This window comes from Ictidomys tridecemlineatus, unplaced genomic scaffold (assembly GCF_052094955.1).
Source record: "Ictidomys tridecemlineatus isolate mIctTri1 unplaced genomic scaffold, mIctTri1.hap1 Scaffold_36, whole genome shotgun sequence".
Lineage (NCBI taxonomy): Eukaryota > Metazoa > Chordata > Mammalia > Rodentia > Sciuridae > Ictidomys > Ictidomys tridecemlineatus.
In genome coordinates, this window is record NW_027522439.1 from 973107 (window position 1) to 989286 (window position 16180).

General features: G+C 40.2%; 1 pseudogene; it reads right to left on the reverse strand.

The window, feature by feature from the left end:
- Positions 1-13974: 13974 nt before the first annotated feature.
- On the reverse strand, positions 13975-14863 carry LOC144373342 (sorting nexin-5 pseudogene; annotated as a pseudogene).
- Positions 14864-16180: the final 1317 nt, after the last annotated feature.

The following is a 16180-nucleotide window of genomic DNA, read 5'->3' on the forward strand; positions in this document are numbered from 1 at the left end:
ACCTGAGGCAACTCCTAAGCAGATAGCTAGCATGCAGAACAATTCCTTCCTAAACCTACTGACTATTCTGAGACTCCATTAAAACTACGGCCAGGAGACCTGATGTGGAGAGCAGACTCTCTTAACCCAAAATGGGCAGGTTCATATCAGGTAGTCCCGACACCACCTGGAGCAGCCAAGCTGAAATCATTCCCACACTGGATACCCAATTCCAAGCTGAAAAAGGTAGCAGCTCACTCATCCCCCCGAACAACGCACATCCCCCACAGCCCTCCTGGTTGTATAAAGTACTCTTGCTTTTTCACAAGCCCCACTCCTATACACTTCCCCCAGATACTCAGAGACCATAGGTCCAAGTTTATGCCTTATAAACTTATGTCTCTTTATTTCTCATCTTTTTCTGTCCCAACTTTTGCCAATTTATTATCCTCACTACCCAGTACATTGCTTGGTATCTATTCCCAGAACCCCTGAATACTCCAGCTTAAATTTTCAAATCCATGCATCAACCATGGCTTAAAGGAGCTTATTGGGACTTCTCACATCTTCAGCTTTCCTTCTTCTCTTTCTGCCTCCTTTTTGTATAGCCTTAATACCTCATTACATGCCTGCACTTATTAAAACCTCTGTTGACCTTCTGGTAAATTCCACGAACACATCCAGTTTCCCCTGCTGGATTTGTTTACCCCCACGAGCCCCAACTCTGTAGCCCAGCCAGCCCCTCTGACCACAGGGGCAAACACCAAGGATTTCCTCACATGTACGGAGAAGACAGAACAGAATTCAGGGAATCAGCCATACGACATGTTCCTTTTGATATAGGACTGCCAAATACCTTGCCTCACACATTACTATCCCCATGACAGGTCAGATGGGCACCCTTACTGAACCCCTGTTTCTCAGACTCTCCTCTGTATCCTATGCACAGAAGAGAAAATCCCAGCAGCCTTCCCTTTTCTTTCTTTGTGTAATCATACCTTTCCTTTCCCCAATCCCACTGTGAACACAGTACCTAAAAGGGGCCCACAAGCAAACTGAAAAGAGCGTTCATTCCCTGTGCTCTTTGGAGTTTACCTATAACCAAAACCAGTTTTTATTCTGCCAAGGTAGAGGTCCACTAACCATGTGCCTCTAATAAACATAAACCCTAAGCCCTACCATGTAGAACACTGAATGCTCCTTCCTCTACCTGGACAAGTATTCTCAAACCTCCAAACACCAGATTTTAATTGAAAAGTCCCATCTTTTGAACACCAAGATTGATCCCCAGCCTCTTGGGGCTGCACACATGGCCACCACCTTTGCCTTTTACCGGGGGTGGACATGGAACCTTAATAGCCTCCAACTAACACAAGTTTCTGTTGCCTTAACGCTCATCAGGGAACCTTCCTCCTCTGTGAAAAACACACCTGTTTACCCACTGACTGTAGGGAAACTCGCACCCCAGCCTTTCTCACACCAGTCCTCCTACGTTTCACTGAGAAGGGACCCATCCCAATCCAGTACACACCCTACCCAGAGGGAAATGAGCTCTCCCTTCTGCTCCTCTCCTGATACGCGTGGGCATAACTGCAGCAGTGGGCACAGGAGTGGCAGGAGGAGGAGTCTCCACCCATCAGTTTTGCAGTACTATCTAAAGAAACGGTAGCTAGCCTCAGAGAAATCTCAACCCAACTATTTATACTTGAAGACCAAAGAGATTTGTTGGCTCCAACTGTCCTCCAAAACAGAGGAGATCTAGATTTATTAACTACAGACAAAGGAGGCATCTGTTCCTTCCTACAAGAAACCTGCTGCTTTGACACTAACACGTCTAGTGAGGAATGGCATTAAAATTAAGAGAACAGGCACCAAGTTGATCAGTACTCCTCCTCATGAGATATGAGGTGCTTTCTCCCCTGGCTATGTTCTCTTGGATGCCCCTTTTGTCTTCTTCCCAATTCCCTGTATCATGATTGACCTTGCTATGGGGCCCTTCCTGTTTCAGCTCTTCATCTCCTTTTCACACAGGACCATTAATGCCACTGCTAATCACGTGATCTGCTGAGTAACAAGAGAACTGCTCACTGTCAATGCCTACAGGAGTCCTCCATCAATGCCCTCCCTCAGCAGGAAGGACTATAAGAGACGTCACTGCCCCTTCTCCTTCACCCCTCCCTTCACTTCTTTTCCATAAATTTTTTAAAAAGGCAGGAATGTTAGATAGAACTTGACACAGGCAACACCATTTGAAATACATCCCCCATCATAGAATAAGAGTCACCTCACTGTTATTCTGACTTAGCCTGACATTAAACCCCAGAAATACTCTATCATCGTACAAAGAAATCTCAAACAATAATTTACCATCATACAGAAAAAGGAAATTTCTGAGATTGGAATTCTGAAAACACCTGGTTCAACATGAAACAGTGATCACCTCAAAGAATACAGGTGACCCCAAAGGACCCTTCCCTGACAACCCTCCTAGCCATGGCCCAACCACAAAAATTCCCACACTCCCTCCCGCCCTTATGTCTGCCCCAGGCTGCAGTGGAAGGTCGGTCTCAGTCTCCACTGGGCCCCCATCTGCAGGTTTTCACTGAATAAATGTGTGTCGGTGTTGAACTGCCTCTCTTCTCTACTTCCTTCACTGACTTTTATCCTTACAGGGAGATGGTTTCTATTTCCTGCCATTCTGATTTATTTCTGAAGTGTAATTCAGACTTGGTTGTCATTTGATTTTTCTTCTAGTGTAATGCATCTCTATGCTGGTTTTTATTTTTAATTTTTGCTTCATGAAATATTTCATTGTATATGCTTTGTAGTTCAGGCTTTCTTTCTTGTTATGAATTCTTATAGCATCTGTTTATTATGGAAGGTTTTACCAGGTGAATCTATGAATCAGTTTGCATACAGAGGTGAATAAGACATAGAACCAAATAACAGAAAAATATAATCCAGTGAAGATACAGACGATTTTTTAACGTAACAAACATGTTAATTTGAAACTTACATATGTTTAAAGCTAAGTGTTTTTAACTGTATGAAATCAACATAAACAATTGTTTAAAAGTTGGGCCAATGGAAGATTCTTTTTTTTTCCAGAGAGGGGTATTTTACCATTGATATCATTTAGAATTGGCAGAACATGGTGATTGTGTTAGTCAGCTTTCCATTACTGAAACAATTCCTGATACAATCACTTACTTTGATTCAAACTTTTGAAGTTTTAGTCCATGATTGGTTAAACATATTACTTTTAGGCTTCTGGTATGGAGGCAGCATGGTGCGAATGCAGGGCAGAGATAAATTGCTCATCTCATGGCTAAGAAGTAAGACAGGAAGAAGAGCCTGGGTTTCACTATCCTCCTTGAGGGCATATTTCCAATGACCTGGAAAAGTCCCAATAAGCTTTTCCTCTGAGGGTTCATCACCACACAGTAGGGACACACTGGAATCCAAGTCTTTAACACATGGGACTTTGGGGGAAAGTTCAGGTCCTAAATTGAGCAGTGATGAAAAGAAATCAGTATTTTATTTGGCTTAGCACACCCTCTGATTTGGGTCTAAAAGAAAAGGGTCAACGTTTGGAATTAGTAATTTGAAATGTGCCTTCCTTCCTGTATTCTATGCTTTCATTCACTCATACAACAAGTTTGTATTGGCCTGTGCTGTATGCATTAGGCACTGGGAGTAAAATGGTGACTAAGATATGGAACCAAACCCCAAGGGATTTACAATGTAGTGGGACGTACAGATAAGCAATAGGGGAAAATATGGGAATTGAGTGCAAAGGACACCTAACTTGGTCAGGAACTATTCCCCAGAGTGTATGGCAGTGAAGCTGAGGCTCAGTTGTCTCCATGTTGAGCACCACACCTGGGCTGACACTGCTGACATCAGTCACTTCCCCTACTTTCTGCCTTTACCAGGATCTCACTTGGGCTCCCGAACACCACTCTCCTGCTCTTTCCTATATGGCCTAGCACCTTGTCCCTCTTCATCATGTTTTAGACTTCTGACATTCACTCTCTGGCCTTTCCTTTCATTCTCTGCTTACAATCAGGGTGCTCAGAATATATTTTCTCAGTTCTGGCAGCACCAGGGTTGTATCCCTTCCCATTATTTCTCTTCCCATTGTGACCAGGAAGAACCTCCGGATTGAGCCCAGACCAGTGTTCAACAAGTGGTCAGAGCAGACATCAGAATTTCATGTTGTTAGTATATATTTTATCTAATATTTGTGTATTTGTTCTCAAGATATTGTTATATTGCACCCTAGAAAATGGATACACTTCCCAAAAGAATGGGGATTATAAAAATCCTTGTAGTATTTAAGTGTTATATTTTTACCTAGTTTATTAAGATGTCTTATTCTTAGTTTGGAAAAAATAGAGGAGAAAATAGGCATTAGACATGATCCTTTTTGCAAAGCTGTGACATATGGTTCATAATTACAGCGATGGTTTGTACCACAATCATAAACATTTCCAATGTGCTTTCAGAGATGCATCTGGCTGTGGCTGAGGATTGAAGACAGCGTTTGTGTCCTTGTCTTCCAACTTTTTATTTACTACCTCCTCAGAGTTCCATGCAGAAGTTTATAGTGACTCCTTTCATCTTCTCCCTATATATTTCATCAAACTTTTCATTCTGGGCCACAGTGAAGTGGTTTTTCCAATCCCCCACAGTTCCTAGAAGATGGAAACCAGATAGGAGTTGTCATTCTCTTATGGACAGGCTGAGTGGACCCAAGTTAATGAGTGGAGTACCCACATTAGGCTTGGCTGTCAGTAGCCCGACTCACCCAGTTACCCCTCAATGAACCCTGTTCCCTCTGCAGCTACCTGCTATGGGAAGCAGCCCTCTGAGGCTCAGTGCAGGAGGATGGGCTTCTAAATCTAATCATGACTGGTGCCAGGAGCTGGTGACCCAGAATGACCCAGCCCACCTACGGTAGAGTCACACAGTGGCACTACAGAGTCATAAAAACAAATGCACTATGGAAATACACCACATGGAGAAATCTCTAGATGTTATATTGACCAAAGGCCCCAGACATAAAAATGTGTACTGTGTGATTCCATATGTATGACATCAAGAATAAGTAAAACCAATCTACAGGATAGAGATTAGAATAGCACTTGTCTCTGCAGGTACATATTGATAAAAACAGGATATGAGAGGGTCCCTTCTGGAGTTATGAAAATGATATCTTGATTGGGGTGCTGGTTGTATGGCTACATATATTTAAAAAGTATGTTAAACTGTATGCTTAAGATCTGAGAATTTTTTGTATTTAGATTATATATCAACATAAAAGAATTTGAAAATAGTTAGAAGGAGATACTATTTTTCACTAAGCAGTGATTAAAATAATTTCATATTAGAAAATGTTCTTTGTTCCACCAATGTCTCTTCTGAAAAATTGTGTGACAGAAAAGTATCAGGAAATAACGACTATGCCCAAAAATTTTCATTGTAACATTATTCATAAAGATGAAAATTGAAGGCAATGATAACTTCCCTATCACTAGAAAAACAGATGGGTGAATTATGAATGTTTATTATGCCACTTTGATATTACAGAGGACTTCTAAAAGCAGTGAGGGGCTTGGATCTACCTCATATGTAACTCATAACAGGGGAAAATGTCATGAAAATAGAAGGGAGACCAGTAGAGTACAGGAATGGTCCACAGGGAGTTTTGAAAGGAGTGAAAGGGGAAGTACTGAAAAATGACACTGACCAAATCAAATTGTTACATTGCATGCATGTATAACCATGTCATACAAATCCCATTATTAGGTAGAATTTAATATAGACATAAAAATATGGAAAAAGAGACAAATAAATTAAAAAATGAGTCCTAACCCCAAGATTATCTTCATTCAGGAATATTCAGAAGTAAAAGAATTGGATTGCAGGAGTAGTAACTTGACCAGTTCACCCAAGTTTGAAGGGACAGGGTGGTAACTGTAGGCAGGTGGGACATGGCTGGAGAAGGTGAGTCAGTAGGGATGTGCCCTGGAAATATAGATTGATCTTCCCTGTGACTCTTTTCCCCTTTCCTATCTCTCATTCCTAGCTGCCATGAATGTAGCAGTGTTCTCCATGAAATTCTCCTGCCATAATGTTCTGCCTCACTTTGGGCCCAGAGCAATGGACTCAGCTGAACATGGATTAAATATATGGAACTGTGAACAAAAGTAAACTTTCCCACTTCTAAGGTCTTTTTGACAGAAAAATGCAAAATTTGTTAACATGAAAATTGGAACTAAGAAGCAGTGGCTAACCTGACCATATGATTCAGAATCCTTTGGAGCTTGTTTGGGGGAGAATTTTAAAATATCTGGAGCTGCAAGCTAGAAAAGCTTTAGAATGTTGTAAATAGAGCTTAATGGGAAATTCTGGTGGGAGCTCTGAATACTAGAATGCAGAGATAAAAACTGCTCATGAGGTTTCAGAGGGAAATAAGGATTCCCTTGGACATTTGACTAGAGTCCATTCATGTTACATTGTGTCAAAGAAGTTGTTACATCCTGCCCATGTTCTGAGACTTCATGTGAGACTCTATATAAAGACATAGACATCTTTTTGAGAAAATTTCAAGGCAGCAAAGAATTCAATCAGTGGTGTGGATATTGTCCCCAGCTTTTAGCCAGGTTTGCTGTGAAAACGTGGGGAAATCATATCTGAAGGATTTTAGAAACTTAAGCTTGACTAGACAAGTGCATGTAAATCTGTGCTCAAGAAAAATGTGATTGTTAAGGAGATTATGACCACTACAGAGATGTTAAGCACTTTGTATAGGCACAATAGGAAAGATGGCTGAGGGCACCTCAGGATTTGCAAGACAGCACACATTGCCTACTGGATAATGTGGAGGAAAAAAATCCTTTGAGAAAAGATCTTGGTGGCAGCCTGCTTTCACCAGGGGGCCTAGGAAATTGTTTCACACTGCTCAGCCACGCAGGACCTAAGATACTGCTGTTGTGATTACAGGGGCCCTTGGTACTGCCCCAACTGGTAGCAGACATTGACATCATCTACAGGGTGTCACTTCTGCTGAAATACAGAATGCTCAAGGTAAGGACCATGGAAGCTTCCACCAAGATTTCAATGGAATGACTTGGAGGCCAGGCAAAGTGTAGCAGGATCCAAGTCCCTGTTGCTTGACCATGAAGGGGTGATGCATAAAGTTGTGATCATAACAACAAAGCTGAAATGAAGATCCCAGGAACCAAGAGATGCCTGTAATATGAACTTACCACTGGAAAGATCTTCTGCCTGTGCAGAGACTCAGACTATTGAGAACATGTGTGCACTGCAACTAGGAAGACTAAAGAGGCGGGGCTGTCCAGATCCTTAGGAAATCACATCTTACCACCAAGTTTCCCAGATGCCAGAGGTGGAGGTATAAGGCTTATTTGTTTGGCTGAGTTTTGGTCATGTTTTAGTCCCATCTCTTTTGTCTCTGTCTGTATTTGTCCATTTTGGAATGGAAGATTTACTCTTTGCTTCTGTACATTGGATATATTTAACCATTTTACTATTTATTTATTTATCTTGTTAAGGTTATGTAATTTTAAATTTGTTCTAATTAGTTATACATGACAGTAGGATGCATTTTGGACACATTATATATAAATGGAGTGTAACTTCCTCATGGAACATGTTGTAGAATCACACTGATTGTATAATCATATATGCACATATGGCAATAATATCTGATTGATTCTACTATCCTTCCTACCCCCATACCCTCACCCCTCTTCACTCCCCTCTGCCTAATCGAAAGTACCTGTATTTTCTTCCTAGTCCCCACTTATCATGAATTAACAAAAAATTTTTTTGATCTTTACAATGACTCACAGTCAAGAGTTTTCCTTGAGTCTCAGAGAAGACTTTGGACATGGACTTTTGGAACAATGGTAAACTGTAAAGACTATGAACCTCTTGGAGAGTGAGTAAACTCATTTTTGTGTGTGTGTTTTGAGAGAGATGTGAGCTTTGGGGGACCAGGGATACAATGTTATGATTTGGACATGAATTGTCCCTCAAAAGCTCCTGTGCTAATGCAAGAATATTCAAGATAAAATGATTGTATCATGAGGGCTGTAACCTAATTGGTTCATCCTATTCTGAATGGACTGATTTGGTGGTAACTGTAGGCAGGTGTATCATGGTTGGTGGGTCACTAGGGCATGCCCTGACCCTTTCAGCTTTTCCTCTCTTTGCCTTCTGAATGCAATGAAGGTAGCTGTGGTCTTCTACCACACCTTTTCTCCATGATACCTACCTCATTTGGGGCCCAAAGCAATTTAGACATGGAATAAACCTATAAAACTTGAGCCCAAATAACTTTCTCTCCTCTACATTGTTCTTTTCAGTTATTTTGGTCACAATTAGAAATCATTGACTAACAATTCCCTCACTACTTTTTCCCCTCTTTTGCATTTTTTCTAACTTTCATATATAAGAGAAAACATAAAACTTGACATTCTGAATTAGGCTAAATTTACTTAATATATGATCTCAAGTTTCATCCACTTATCTGCAACTTACATGACTTAATTCAGAGAATATATCTTCCAAGATAGCATATAGATTGTCAGAAAGGATCAAGACAGAGGAATAAAGTTAAGGGGTTGGGAAGGTGGAGATCTATTTGATTAATGGAGACCATTCCTGTTTGATTTCAATGTAGAGCAGCACTTTCCCAAGTATGCTTTTGAAATAGTGGTGATAATTGGGCAGGGGATGTGGCTCAAGCGGTAGCGCACTCGCCTGGCATGCGTGCGGCCCGGGTTCGATCCTCAGCACCACATACCAACAAAGATGTTGTGTCCACCGAGAACTAAAAAATAAATATTAAAAAAATTCTCTCTATCTCTCCCTCTCCTCTCTCACTCTCTCTTTAAAAAAAATACTGGTGATAATTGAAACCCTATCAGGAGTCCCACAAGGTCAAAGTAATGTTCATAATAATAAGTTGGCATTTTTCTTTTACGCACTCACTCTTTAAGGAATGTGCCCTGGGTTCTTCAGAGCTATATTATATGTGATGATGCCATTATTTTGATGATCAATGAAATGATGGAATAAGTAGTATGTGTTCCTGTGTCTTAAAAAAAGGTCTCATGGGATTTCTGACATAAAATATATTGATGAACAAAATCTATTTGGACTCCTAAATAATATAATGGCCATAATACTGTGGTAACTTTTCTAATCCTGTTTCAAGGAGCATATGAGTAGTCTGATAGCCAATAACTTGCAAAGTGTTTTGTGTAGCAAAATGGCATATTTGGAGCTTCCTTTAAAGGAAAGTATGCTGGAAGAGCACCAAATGGGCTGGGGAAACCACTGTGGAGAATAGGAGGGAAATTACAAGGCAGCTATAGGATCCCAGGCAAGGGATACATGCTACTGAAGCAGAAATGATAATGGGAAAGAGAAAAACAGCAGGCAAAACATTATGGACAGGTGGCCATTACTGGATGTGATGAACATGGAGCTTGCTAGAGAGTGAGATGTTAAGAATGCACAACTTGGATTCCAGCTCCTTATGATGGTCTATTTTTTATATCAACTTGGCTGGGTCATGGGATCCCCAAATATTTGGTCAAACATGATTTTATATATTTTCATTAGGACATTTTTGGATGTGATTAACATTTAGACTGAGTAAAATGGTTTGTATTGGACTTTATCTAATTAGTTAATGGCCTAAATACAACAAAAGGCTAAACCTTATCTGATTAGAAGAGTATTCTTCTATTTCACTCCCCCCACCACCATTTTTTTTTTCTTTTTACAAAGTTGGGCGTCGACAGTAGGTCTTGTGCATGCTAAGCAAGTTCTCTGCCACTGAACTGCACTACAGCACTCCCTGATGGCCTTGGAAATGGGACTCTTGCAGCAGTCCTGTGGTCTTTGGACATACTGAGATGTTAGCTCTGTATATTTTGGACTTGCGGCTTTCATGATTGTATGAGTCACTTGGTTATAATAAATATATATTACATTCACATTCATATGTTTGTACCATGGTTTCTGTTTCTCTAGAGAGTAGTTCTGGAAGAACAAATCTTGAGTGAATTTTCTGAATTGCTCTTATGTTTTTGAAAATCAACTCTCTAATATATTGATTTAAAAACGTTAACGATTCTCTTTTCAGTAGTAAATAGAGCATGATAGGCCATGACATAATCTGACTAAAGAGGTATAAAAAAATCCCCTTTCTAAATTCCTAATCAAACACAAAAAGCAAGAATCTGGGTGATTACATAGATGGTACTTGCAAATATTCTGGTCTAAATTAATACATATAATAACATTGCTCCTAATGTTGCAGAACAAAGTGGGGAAAGAAAATGTTGGGCCAAGGGCTGAGGGCCACACAAATCTATCTGAAAGCTTTTCTGTCCTGAGAGAGATTTTTATCTCCCATAGCTGCAGAGTTTATTTTCATTAAAAATGAAACCCAGAATCTTATCCTTTAGGTGATTTAATTACAACTCATGGGCTGGGGATGTGGCTCAAGCTGTAGCACGCTTGCCTGGCATGCGTGCAACCCGGGTTTGATCCTCAGCACCACATACAAAGATGTTGTGTCTGCCGATAACTAAAAAATAAATATAAAAAAATTTCTCTCTCTCTCTCTCCCTCTATCTCTCTCACTCTGTCTTTAAAAAAAATACAACTCACACTGAATCACCATCTTCACAGGATGTCTACTCTTAATGTAAGGACATTCATTTGGAAGAAATCAGTTGAATTGGGAAGATAAGTAAAGACTGAAGAACTTAGAGAAAATGAATCCCTAAATTCCAATGATAGTCTTTTCCAGTAGAAGCAACTTCTTCAAAATCATCTGAGGAGTTAACCTTGCATTACCTAAGGAAAAATAATAGCTCCATCCCCACACCAGCCAGTTGTATGGCAAAGGAGTGATCCTCTACTCAGGACCTACCCTATCATTCCTCATGGTTCTAATCCTATAATTAGAGTCTGAAACCAGAAGGCCCCAGGTTAAGTGCAGCATGTGACCCATGAAGAGGTGAACCATACCCCATAAGAACAATTTGAGTTTTCCAGTTTATACAAGATAATTGGAGTTTACATGTGAAGCAAATATTAAAGAGATGGGATAACAAGGAGGGGAACACACAGTTGGATCTGGCTGAGTTTATTGATATGAGTTTACTAAGTGCAGTTAATATTAGAGCCTGGGGACTTAGAAAAGGCTTTCAAAGTTTATATGGTTGGCTGAAACATGGCTTGAGAAATGGCTCACAGTGAATGAGCTAGAAGTGTCAGACCAGTCTTGATTTAGTGTAGACATACGGATTGTAAGACTTAGGAGATTTCAATGTCAGAGTGGATCTGTCACTTAAGATCTTGTCACCCATTTTGGAGACATACTTTTCCTGACAACTGTGAGAAACAAATAAATGAGGAGAGCCCTGGCCTTCTTGAGGACTTGGTGGTTGCTCTTCTCTGTACACGAGTCAGTATAGTGGGAACTGTGGCCACTGAATCGGGAATTCTGAATTCAGTGAGAGTGACTGGATACCAGGATTGCAGGAGCCAAGTGGCAGACACTGACTGTAAGGTAATGAGTCAAAGCAACAATCAGAAGAGTCTGCCTCATGCAGGACTATGGTGTTGGTTACTTGATCAAGGTGTTCCCAGAAATTAAATAGACAGGACTGCTAAATTCATGTTCTGTGTAAGCAGGAAAGTTCTAGGTCAAGTGAGCAAATGTCTAACCTGAATCATAGGATTATAAATCTGTTGTCCCCCAATCACTTCCTAGGCTTGAGTTTGTTCACAGATTCACAATATTTTTAATGGAAGGGAAAGGGCCCTGTACACTGCCAACATCAATATTGTTAGTGTTTCTCCCAGTCTTCCTCAAAGGAACCTATGGTCTTTTATCAGGTTAAATGCAATGAGAAAAAGGAAATAATCAGAAATTTTGGAGACTACTGAACACATGGACTCTGAACTAAAATTAATCCTAGGAGACTAAACATCAGTGAGGTCTACCTGTTAGGCATGCGGAGGTCGAGTGATCAGTGGAGTTTTACCTCGGTTCTCTCTCCTAGTGGTTTTCACAAACTCATTCTGTGGCTGTTTTCCTGGATCAGGCATGTATAACTGGCACAGTCATAATCATCAACAGTGATTTCCTTTCCTATGGATTTAGGGCTATTATGATGCAAAATGGTAAGTGTCATACAGTATAACTGTCCCTTCCTAGAAAAAAGTCACAAGCCAAAAACAGTACCACATTTCTGAAGGGACTGGAGAGTAGTGCCACCATCAAGGACTTGGGAAATGTAAGGATGGCTATTTCCACATCCTCATTCAACTTTCCTGTTTACCCTGTGCACAAAGCAGATGGATCCTTTATATACAGCCAGAGATATGAAAAATTGTGCTCTATAAGTGTAATAAGAATTGTAATGAATTTTGCTGATATATATAAATAAATAAATAAATAGGAAAAAACAGATGCATCTTAGAAAATTACAATGAATTATTCTAAGTTTAACTAGGTATTATCTTCAATTGCAGCTACTATACCAGATTTGGTTTCATTGCTTAACACATCCTTGGCACATGGTATGCAGTTATTGATTTGAGAATTTTATTTTTATCCATTTCCTGTCAATTAGGTCCATCAGAAAGAGTTTGCTGTTTTCTGGCAAGGCCATTAATTCACATTCTTTGTCCTTCCACAAGGGTATATCAACTCTCTAGTCCTTAGTTTTCACTAGTCTGCAGAAATCTTGATCCCCTTTCCCTTCCACATGATGTTATGCTGGTCCATTTTGTTGGTTGGACCTAGTGAAAAGATACTACTTCATACATTTTAAGATAGTTCCATGTGAGAAGGTAGGAAAAAATTCTGATCAAAATCCAGATCTTCCTGCTAAAAAATTCAGGACAGTGCTAAGTGTCTGGTGATATGAGGCCTGTTGAGGTATCCCTTCTAAGGTAAAGGGTCATTTGCTGCTCTCTTACAGGCAAAACAATAGAGGAAAAATGCTGAGTAGAGCTCTTGAGATTTTCAAGGCATCATATTATTTATTTTGGTGAGTTATACCAGTCCATATATTTTTTTGAAGTATGCTGTATTATTTTATTGTATATTTCTAGCCTTTGTTATTATACAAAACTTGAGGTGACTCAAGAACCATGAGAGTAACAAGGAGAAAATAAAAAAGAAACATCTAATGAAGGAATGGAATATCTTCTAACTGTAACAAGTACCTGTTCTTATTTGTTGAACGGGAACCTCTGACATAATCAGTGTGTGGGGACATGGGCACATGAACTAGGGAAACGGACATGGGCCTGGTGCTTGTGCCTACTCATTGCCAGAAGGCACGTGTCTTCTACACCTTTTCTTAAGTGACCGAAGACAAACTACATGAGAATCTAGTATTTAGATTCTGCCCATTTTGAGGTATTGAATGCATAAGGAAAAGATTACTTATGTCCAAGTAACATGCAAAAAAATGTCTTTAGGGGCTGGGATTGTGGCTCAGTGGTAGAGGGCTCGCCCAGCATGTGCTCGCCCAGCCCTGGGATCTCTCCTCAGCACCACATAAGAATAAATAAATAAAATAAAGATATTGTGTCCAACTGCAAATCAAAAATAAATATAAAAAAAATTAAAGGCTGGGGTTGTGGCTCAGTGGTAGAGTGCTTGCCTAGCATGAACAGGGCACAGGGTTCGATTCTCAGCACCACATAAATGTAAAATAAAGATAATGTGTCCACCCAAAACTTAAGAATAAACATTTTAAAAAATTAAAAAATATATATATTTTTAAACCAACATGGTTAAGTGTTAAGATTTTTAGAAATCAGAATATTTATTCACATAATTTTAAAGTCATAGCTAATCATACTTTACAGTAATGATTTAAGTGATGCAGTTTTCACATTTGTTTCCTTCAGAGAAAAGGTAGATTAGTTGTTTTTGAACAACTCAACTCAATGCAGTTTTGCAAGAGGAGACAGAGTTTCCAGCATGCTTTATTTTCAGTTCAGACACCTCAATTAAGTTCTTTCTAAATTCTGCCACTGTCTTCTGTTTGAAATTTATAAGCTCTTCTTTTGCAGATTTAGAAAGCTGTTCTAATTTCTCATAGCATTTCTGCTGGTGTTCCTCAGCCAACTTGACATCTTTGCTTTTTAATTGGGCCTTATCCAGAGCTTTGTTTGAGTTCTCTAGTTGATGAAGCCTTTGGTGCCTCTGTATAAGAGACCCTTTGCAGCCTCTATGAGCATTTAATATTGGAGAAGCTCTGTCAACTTTAAATCTTCATCTGATAAGACTCTATCCTCCACTTTCCTAAGGTTTTCAAATTGTTCAGCAACTTCAATAGGTATTTTTTGACGATCGTGGGTTTACCTAAAGCCAGGCTATGCAAGCTGGCTGCAGTGTGAATATACTCATCAGCAATATTTGTATGAGATCTGGTCATTCTGTCTGCTTTAGTACAGGAATCCTTGATCCTGTGGGAATAGTAAATAAGAAAGTTCTCTTGCTCCAAGAAGTCATCCACCTCCTTAACTGCAGGAAAAAGAACTTCATCAGCACTTTTCACTACACTTTTTAAAAAGCCACCAAACATCTCTTTTTTTTCACCGAACACTTAGATCCTGATCATATTCTAGGAAAACATGAAAGTTGTGATTTACTGAGAACAGAATGAGAAGAAAGCTACTGAAGAAATACTTCATGAGAGGACATAGTCTTCTTAAAGAAAGCAAGATACTCAGCTTCCAGTTATTGCTTCATCTTTGCAAATTCCTCTTTGGTCATAGGCCCTTCACCCTCGGCCGGTTTCTGCATCTTTTTTTGAGGACAATTAAAATTTGGTTTTATAGGAGCAGGAGGAATAATAAGCCTTGTCTGTGGCTTCAATAGAGTAACATGTAGCCACTCAAAGTTTCGATATCACCTGGTGGGAGAAAACTCTGGGCTCTGAAATGTGGGCTGTGGAGTCTTGGTGTGACTGCCTACTCAACCTTATCTCTGTCACTGAGTGCATCAGGTGTGTCAATCTGAAGTGAGGGATCAACACTCAGGTGCACAGACACAGATCTCAGGTTGCACGGACCTCCTGCTGTTGCAGCCACTCGGGAACCATGGTCTTGGCAATGCAGCTCTAGAGCAGATGATGCCTGGCCTTACTTAGCACCACAGGGACCATTGACCAGAGGACTGCGACATGGAGAGCAGCACTGATGCTCTTACAGTGAGGTGCACGTTGACAGAGCACAGTCCCTATATTGTTGACCACAAAGCTTCTGTGTTGAGTGAGGCCCAGAACGGTATGTGTAGTCTGCCTTGCCACACGATCCACCAGATACCATGGTGCTTTGATGGTGCTTGTGATATTGATGCTGTGAAGAGCCTCAGGCAGGGCTCTAGGTGAATCATCACTCAGGCCTTCAGGATTTTTGAGCAAATCACTGTAATCACCCTCAGAAAACTATCTCCATTTTAGAGATACGTCTTAGCCTGCTACCAGACTTTCATAGAGACTGAACATTTAACTATGGGCCACCAGGTTACCATGTGACCTCAGCTGCCCTCACAACCTGCTATAATCTGGCCCCCCAAGTTATTAGGTGGCATGTGGAGTGCAGCACCGACATTGAGTGGAAGAGGTACATATGAGATTGGATTGGGCAGGCCCTGATGCTGCAAGTACCGTACATGATGTATTGCCCTAAATGCCCATGGCCCCACAGACTACGATGGAGGCAAGGAAGAGCAAGTCTAGGACACAGGAGATCTCCTAGATTTTCTCTTAGTATCATTATACTCTGCAAACATGAATTAGAATGGAATTCTCGCATGACCTGTGGACACCAATGGGAATTATAACACTTCAATTCAGACTTAAGACTCTTTGGGATGAATGTTTAGGTCCCTTTCCACACAACAGGTAAAGATCTGCTGAGCTTTTGATGGAGACAAAAAAAGAATATGAAATGGGTAGTGAAAGTAGATACAGTTGGCCCTCCATGTCCACAGTTTCTGCATCTTCAGATTAAACAAATGTAGACTGAAAATTGTGTCTATACTGAATATGTACTGACTATTTTTTGTCATTATTCCATAGACCATACAGTTTGCCAATCATTTACAGTGCACTGTCAC